Consider the following 8,456-nt stretch of genomic DNA (forward strand, 5'->3'; position numbering starts at 1 on the left):
CACTCCCAAACTCCAGGACCTCCATTGGCTCCCCATCGCCTTCCGTTCCCAGTACAAAACACTCACCATCCTCCATAACACTCTATACAATAACAACTCACCCTGGCTTGAAAATATGCCACAATTCCGCCAAGCTAATCGCCCCACGAGAAACTCCCTTGCTGGCACTCTCCAAATCCCCTCACTTAAAATTGGGCACCTTACCACTACCAGGGATAGAGCCTTCTCTATTGCGGGCCCCACACTTTGGAATTCCCTCCCCGTCCACCTCCGCCTAGAACCATCCCTGAGCCACTTCAAAAAAGGAATCAAAACATGGCTCTTTAGACAGGCATACCCCAACTCCTCTCAATCCTAATTTTGTCCTAAGAACCACCTCAGCTCACGCTCAGCCTTTGTACCACCCCTTCCTGTTTCCTTCCCTTGCACTCCTAGCCCCCCTTTACCCCTCCCTCTCACCCCCTAGCAACCCCTCCCTCAAAGTACCCGTGCCTTACTGTACCCCTCTTCACTCTACCCCACCCGCCCCTCTCCCCCTGCTCCCTCCCTCCTTTCTCCCCCCCCCACTAGCTTTTAACTATACATATGTGCACTTGCCTCCTCATACTGTAAATAAGCCCTCATATGCTAATTTCTCAAGTGTACATGCCTCGCTTAATTTGTTTATAAGTTCTTTTGCATATTTAACCCTAACTTGAATGCAAAAAAGTTGTAATTCTGCTGTTGACTCTCTTCCTTTGTATTTTGCATATTACCCAGTTAGCCCCTCCCTTGTTCATTGTAATTTCCCTTCTCAGTTACTTGTAAACCGACATGATGTGTCCTACGAATGCCGGTATAAAAAAGTGTTAAATAAATAAATAAATAAATAAAAATATATTGAAAAGCACCGGTCCAAGTACAGATCCTTGAGGCACTCCACTGGAAACCCTTTTCCACTGAGAAAATTGACCATTTTTAATCCACGAAACGACATCACCTCCTATCTCATGTCTTTCTAGTTTTCTTAGAAGCCTCTCATGAGGGACTTTGTCAAACACCTTCTGAAAATCCAAATACACTACATCTACTGGTTCACCTTTATCCACATGTTTATTAACCCCTTCAAAAAAATGAAGCAGATTTGTTAGGCAAGACTTCCCTTGGGTAAATCCATGTTGACTGTGTTCCATTAAACCAGCGCTTCTCAACCTGTGTGTCGCCAAACTCCGGCAGGTGTGTCGTATCTCCCGGTGTCCCACTGCCCCGTTGTACTTTCCTTCTCCCTTTTTCCAGCCCCTGAGGGTCAATTGAAGCCTCCTTTCTTCTTATCCCCATTGCCCAATGGGAAACCTCCTTCATTCTGCCTGCCCCCACGCAGGCCAATCGGAAACCTCTTCCCTGCCAGTAGGAGTAGGAAGAAGGGAGGAAGCCTTTGATTGGCCGGTGAGACAGGCATCAGAATGCCCAGGGGTGGGAGGAATAGAAGTGTGGAACTCTGATGAAGTAAGGCTGCCACGGGACCGTGGTGGCGAAGAGGAAACCCGACCCCAATGAAGCAAGGCCGCCACGGGACCGTGGCAGCGAAGAGGAAACCCGATCCTGATGAAGCAAGGCCACCATGGGAGCCCATTCCCATGGCGGTGAAGAGGAAAACCCAACCCCAACGAAGCAAGGCTGCCACGGGACCCCATTCCCATGGCGGTGAAGAGGAAGACCCGACCCTGACCAAGCAAGGCCGCCACAGCCCGTGGCGGCGAAGAGGAAACCTGACCCTGACCAAGCAAGGCCGCCAGAGCCCATGGCGGTGAAGAGGAAACCCAACCCCGACTGAGGCCACCAGGGGAGCCCATTCCCGTGGTAGTGCAAAAAGAAGGCCCGCCAGAGTAAAGCCACGGCGGAACTGGAGCCCATCCCTGCAGTGAAGGAAGAATACGTTTTTGGTGAGAGCTTGTGTGTCTTTGTGTGAATGGATGCATGGGGGGGGGAGCTGGTGTGAAAGGGTGCTTGTGTGAGAGCTTGTGTGTGTGGGTGTGAATGGAAGCCTGGGTGAGAGCTGCTATGAATGGTTGCTTGTGTGAGAGCCTGGGTGAGAGCTGGTGTGAAAGGGTGCTTGTGTGAGAGCTTGTGTGTGTGGGTGTGAATGGAAGCCTGGGTGAGAGCTGCTATGAATGGTTGCTTGTGTGAGAGCCTGGGTGAGAGCTGGTGTGAATGGAAGCCTGGGTGAGAGCTTGTGTGTCTGGGTGCCTGGGTGAGAGCTTGTGTGTGTGGGTGTGAATGGGTGCCAGGGTGAGAGCTGGTGTGAATGGGTGCTTGGGTGAGAGCTGGTGTGAATGGGTGCTTGGGTGAGAGCTTGTGTCTGTGGGTGTGAATGGATGCATAGGTGGGAGCTTTTGTCTGTGGGTGTGAATGGATGTATGGGTGAGAGCTGGTGTGAATGGGTGCCATTATTTATTTGAATTATATTCTGTCTTTTGGCACTTCAGAGCAGATTACATTCAGGTACTGTAGATATTTCCTGGCCCCAGAGGGCTTACATTATGTTTTAAAAACAATGTAATTTTCCCAACTTGCTCGTGTCTATATAATTTATTTCTTTTTATTGGGTGAGAAAAAGAGATCTTGGACATCAGTAGAGGGAGGAGATCTCAGGGATGAGAATAGGAAGAGAGGGAGAGAAGCCCAGGCAGGAGGAGAAAAGCGATGACCAGGAATGGGTTGAGAAGGTGCCAATCTCTCTCTCAACCTCCAGCCTGCAGTCTCTGTTTCTCTCTCATAGCCCCCATCCTGTCCCCAGGAAGCAGTCTCTCTCTCTCTCTCTCTCTCATATACCCCAGTATGCAGTCTCGTTAGTTAAATTTAATAATTTCTTACACTGCTTTTCCAAAGTGGCTTAGAAAAATATTTAAATTACAAAACCAATTATAATATACATCAATAACATAAAAAGCAAAACATATAAAATATACTATCACCTAAGCAGTAAACATACTATAAAATCAAAAACTATTTATACAAAACTGAATAAAATCACATCATCTTAACATAAAAGCCTGCTAAAAGACCTGTCTTGATACTTTTCCAAAATTTAGCATAATTTAATTCTTTGTTGAAATCTACAGTTAAGACATTTCAAAGAAAAGTTAAGGTCACTGGTGGTTAAAAGCAGCCTGTCTCCTGCCTTCTAACCTAATTATTGTAGGGCCAGATACATATAGAAGGTTTTGTTATCCTGAATGTAGTACTCTATATGGACAGTAGGGTAATAAATAATGAGCCAGAAAAGCAGGGGAACCCCTATAAATGGCTTTAAATCTATATAAATAAAAATGTAAATGTTCGTTTGTTCAAAATCTTAAATCTCCGAAAGTTCTTTACCGATTGCTTTGAAATGTTGACACAACGTTGCATTCAAATACGCGCGTGTTTTTATATACCTATAGGGGTAGATTTTCAAACTATGCGAATAGGCCTACTTTTGCTGGCGCATCAGGCGCAAGCAAAAGTACGCTGGATTTTAGTAGATACGCGCGGAGCCGCGCGTATCCACTAAAATCCTGGATCGGCGCGCAAGGCTATCAATTCTGTATAGCCGGCGCGCGCCGAGCCGCGCAGCCTACCCCCGTTCCCTCCAAGGCCGCTCCGAAATCGGAGCGGCCTTGGAGGGAATCCTCTAACGCCCTCCCCTCATCTTCCCCTCCCTTCCTCTATCTAACCCACCCGCCCGGCCCTGTCTACACCCCCCCCTTACCTTTCTCCGGGGATTTACGCCTCCCGGAGGGAGAAGTAAATCCCCGCACGCCAGCGGGCCTGTTGCGCGCTGGGCCGCAACCTGGGGGCGGGTACGGAAGGCGCGGCCACGCCCCCGGACCGCCCCGGGCCGTAGCCACGCCCCCGTACCCGCCCCCAAAACGCTGCCGACACGCCCCCGAAACGCCGCGACGACCGGGCCCGCCCCTGACACGCCCCCCTCGGAGAACCCCGGGACTTACGCGAGTCCCGGGGCTCTGCACGCGCCGGTAGGCCTATGTAAAATAGGCTCACCGGCGAGCAGGGCTCTGAAAATCCGCCCCATATTATATAAATGTCACACCTGTGACAGGTAAAACCAAGCTTTTTTGGAAAAACAGCACCATCTGTTGGATGTAAAAGCAACATGTTATAACTTTCTTTCTTCTTTTTCAGTGCAATCGATCTGCTTTAGTTCATCCAAATAATGCCACGCAGAAGATCAAACTTAGGTCGTCGTACTCGCAGAGCGGAAGCAGTGCGACGAGTAATTGCAAATCAAACTGAGGAAGAACGGGCGAAACAAAGAATGGCTCAAATACGTGCCAAGGAAGCAGCAGAGCGACAAGCAGCCAGACTTCAGGATGCACGGTTGCGAGCACGGCGATCGCGTTCTGCAGCTTCAGATCTGCTTCGTTCTCAACAGAATGAACGCGACAGGCTGAGAGTGGCTGAAAGACGTCAACGACAAACAGCAGATCAGCGTCAAACACGACTCCGGGCTCAGCAATCACGCGATTACAATCGCCTTGCATTCCGGTACAACCCAGCTGATGATTATAGCTTGAGCCGGCATGTTGTCATCGGCACTATGACTGAAGTGTGTCTTTATTGCAAGGTTCTGAAATTTAATGGAGAAACGAAAGGAATGTGTTGCGCCGCCGGAAAAATTAAACTGCCTCAACTTGGACCTCAGGACAAATTTCATTGCCTCATAACTTCTGTAATTTAGTGATGTCAAAAGAAAAATTGGTTGAAAAAGTATTTCCCAATATTCAAAACAATTATAAGAATCATGATTGGCTGAGTGAACGAGCTATTCTTGCGGCCAAGATCAAAGACGGCTACGAACTTAACAATATTATTCTAACATTCAAAGCGAGACAGTCACATACAAGTCCGTCGACACTGTTGTGGAAGCAAATGAAGCGGATAATTATCCAACAGAATTTTTGAATTCACTTGATCTGCCAGGAATGCCACCGCACGTACTGCAGTTGAAAATCGGCGTGCCAATTATCATGTTGCGAAATATAAACCATCCAAAGCTTTGCAACGGCATGTGGCTTGCAGTCAAAAATTTAGGGGTAGATTTTATAAATCTACGCCTGCACGTACTTTTGTTCGCGCACCAGGTGCGAACAAAAGTACGTGGGATTTTATAAGATACGCCCGTAGCTGCGCATATCTTATAAAATCCGGGGGTGCACATTTGTGTACCTTGCGCGCGCCAAGCCCTGTGTGCGCTGCCCGTTCCCTCTGAGGCCGCTCCGAAATCGGAGCAGCCTCGGAGGGAACTTTCCTTCCACCCCCCCCCGCACCTTGCCCTCCCTTCCCCTACCTAACCCACCCCCCGGCTCTATCTAAATCCTCCCCCATCTGTGTTTTAAAAGTTACACCTGCCAGAAGCAGGCTGCTGGCGCGCGATTCCCCGGCCCGGGATCCATTTCGGAGGCCTTGGCCATGCCCCCAAAATGCCCCTGGGCTGGCACCATGCCCCCGACATGCCCCCCAGAACGCCCCGAATGACGCATTGGCCCCGACACGCCCCCCTAGCGAAGCCCCATGACTTACGCGTGTCTCGGGGCTTGCGCGTGCTGCCGAGCCTATGCAAAATAGGCTCGGTGTGCACAGGGGTATTTTAAAAGGGTTACGCGCATAACTTATGCGCGTAACCCTTTTAAAATCCGTCCATTAATGAGCAACGTCATAGAAGCAACAATCTTAACAGCACCTTTCAAAGGTGAAGATGTCCTCATGCCTCACATTCCTATGATTCCAACGGATATGCCATTTCAGTTTAAGAGATTGCAATTCCCAATTCGATTGGCGTTTGCAATAACCATCAACAAAGCTAAGGGCCAATCTTTAGAATTATGCGGTTTAGATCTAGACACGGATTGCTTCTCACATGGACAATTATATGTTGCGTGTTCTAGAGTCGGCAAACTAGACAATCTCTATATCTGCACAGACAATGGAACAACAAAAAATATTGTATACCCACAAGCATTGTGAAATTAAACATATTAGAAACGTGCGCGTTCTCTTTTCTTTCTTTTCCATTTAACCAGACTCAGCCACAGCAACGCGTGGCCGGGTACAGCTAGTATCAAATAATTTTAAAACGTAACCAATATGCAGTAGGCAACCAAAGCAATTCCATTAATCAAGGAGTTGCATGATCATAGGTCTTGAAACTAAATCTAATTTTGCAGCAGTGTTTTGAATAATTTGAGATCAATTTGCTATGCAATTTGACAACAAAAATATTTATATTTCTCAGTGGGATATGTATACCAGACATTCCTAAATGGATAAACAGGGGTAATTTTTTTACCCGAACAATCATAATGCCATTTCTGAAGATTGACTTTAAGCTTATGTGAGGTCACCCAACCCACCAGCTTATCTAGACACTGGTGACATTTACTCAATTTTTCTTGCTCACTAGAATGAGAAATCTGAATATCATCTGCATACATATAGCAGCCCAAACCCTGAATAAGAGTAGCCCCTGGAGCCCTGACAGCATTAAAAAGAACGGATACCAGTACAGAACCTTGCGGGATGGTTCTACTCTGACCCTTCCGAAGTGCCTCCAACCTGGAAGGTGCAATTACGGGGCGAGCTGGGAAACCATTTCCCCACAGTGTCGATCAGCCCTAAGAAGCTGTGTCAAAGCCCGAGCTCCCATCAGGAGCTGCTGCTGGGAGAGCAGAGCCGGGGCAGCCTGCGCTATTGACCTCTCCTCTCCTCTCTATTATCATCTTGGGGGGGGGGGGGCTCGGAAACGGGCAGGGGAGGTCCTATCTGTACAAGCAGGTTTCTGCTTTCCTTAACTTTTATTTTCAGTGTCCCCCCTGCCCACGTCAGGTCTCCCACGGAAAAATCACCCCTAGGCTTGAACGTAAACGGAACCGCTCAGGCTGCCTCTTCAAGAAACGTAAAGCAGAGGGGGAAGAGCGAGCTCAGTTTGCCTGTAAGCTGACTTTTCCGAGGGGATTCTTTCTTTATTAGGCTCGTGGGCTGGGGGACAGGTCACAGCAGCAGGACACTGCCCTGGGCTCCTGCCCCTGATCTTCATTGTTTGAAGGACGGGGTGAGGGGGATGTGTCAGGAGAGAAAACCCAACCAAATGGAGGTGGTTCCGCTTCTTTTTCTGCGTCCCCCCGGCGAGCAACTCCTGTCGCAGTTATTGATCGGAAGGGGGACACAGAAAGCCACTCGGGGATGCAGCTCTAGAGCTCCGGTGTGAGGAGTAGAATGGGTAAGTTTGTTCCTTCATAAATGTTTTTTCCCTTCTCTGATCAGAGCATTAAACTGTCGAGTTCCTGTTGTAGCCGGGGTTGCTTAATGGAAATGCAATTGAAAATGGTGCTGACGGTGCTACCCGAGTGAATTCAAAGGCTGTACCTTGATGACAATACAAACCCACCCTGGCAGCCAAGTAGCAGGAAACCTTACAGCGAGGCGGGAAAGAAAAAAAGGCTTTGCATAGTCAGTTCTGATGAACAAACCTTGCTTTGCTTCTACCTGCCGTGCAATGCAACTCTGGGAAAGCAAATTAAGCCCAATATCAAGTCAGGAAACTTAATACAGAAGAGCAGGTCATCTTTCGATTTCTAAGCCATTTACTAATATAAAATATCAATGTACCCTGTCTGAAAATGCTAAAAGTACGCGCGGACTTCCGGGTTTGCACACTTTTAGCCGAATTTTAAAGAGGCGGCTTTAAATCTGTAGAAAACAGCGCCCGTACTGGCCGCCTTCGCCGCCCGTACCAATATCAGGTGCAAAGTAGTCGGCCGCTCGCAGACCGCGTGCTACAATATTTATGCCATCTCTCAGCCGCTTGCAGAACGCGTGCTTTGCAGCCGCTAATTTCAGAAAGTGTCACAGAGTACACGGATGATTTCCTTTTAAAAGTGCCCCATGTACATCGCAAAATATTCAAAAGTGCCTCTCTCCCCCCTCCCTCAGAGCTTTGGTATGTTCCATCCTGTTGCCAAAGCAAACGGAGGGTGCTTTCTGTCGTATTTTTGCATATAAATGAACTCTGCCAGGGGCAAAAAATATCCAAAGGTGTAAAGTAGTATTTCCAGTCTGTTCACAGAAAGATCTTCCGGCGTTCACGGGTCTCTAGTGCGCTCTGGTCTGTGTTTTATACTGGCGAATGTTTCCAATATTATGCAACTAGGAAAGGTTCAGTAACCAGGTCACCTGCACGGGGTTCATGGAAGACCCCGAGTAAACAGTGATGAAACTGGTGTAGCTAGGGGGCATGTCCTGGAGGGGACTATTAATATGACAAGCCTGAGCCATTTGCCCAACTGTGTGCCTTTTGTTTTCTCAGTTTTTCCAAAGTGTATAATTTTTTAATTTAAAGCAGAGCAGGATAAGTGCATGTAATCCCACCCCATGGTGCATGACCTGCACGGGTGGGGTGATAAAAGTATTTATAAGCT

At 48.1% G+C, this 8,456-nt stretch overlaps 1 pseudogene; it reads right to left on the reverse strand.

Moving 5' to 3' along the window:
* LOC115089682 overlaps positions 1-8,139 on the reverse strand; it is a 139,890-nt pseudogene extending 131,751 nt beyond the window's left edge.
* Positions 8,140-8,456: the final 317 nt, after the last annotated feature.

This window comes from Rhinatrema bivittatum, chromosome 4, assembly GCF_901001135.1.
Source record: "Rhinatrema bivittatum chromosome 4, aRhiBiv1.1, whole genome shotgun sequence".
NCBI classification, from domain to species: domain Eukaryota; kingdom Metazoa; phylum Chordata; class Amphibia; order Gymnophiona; family Rhinatrematidae; genus Rhinatrema; species Rhinatrema bivittatum.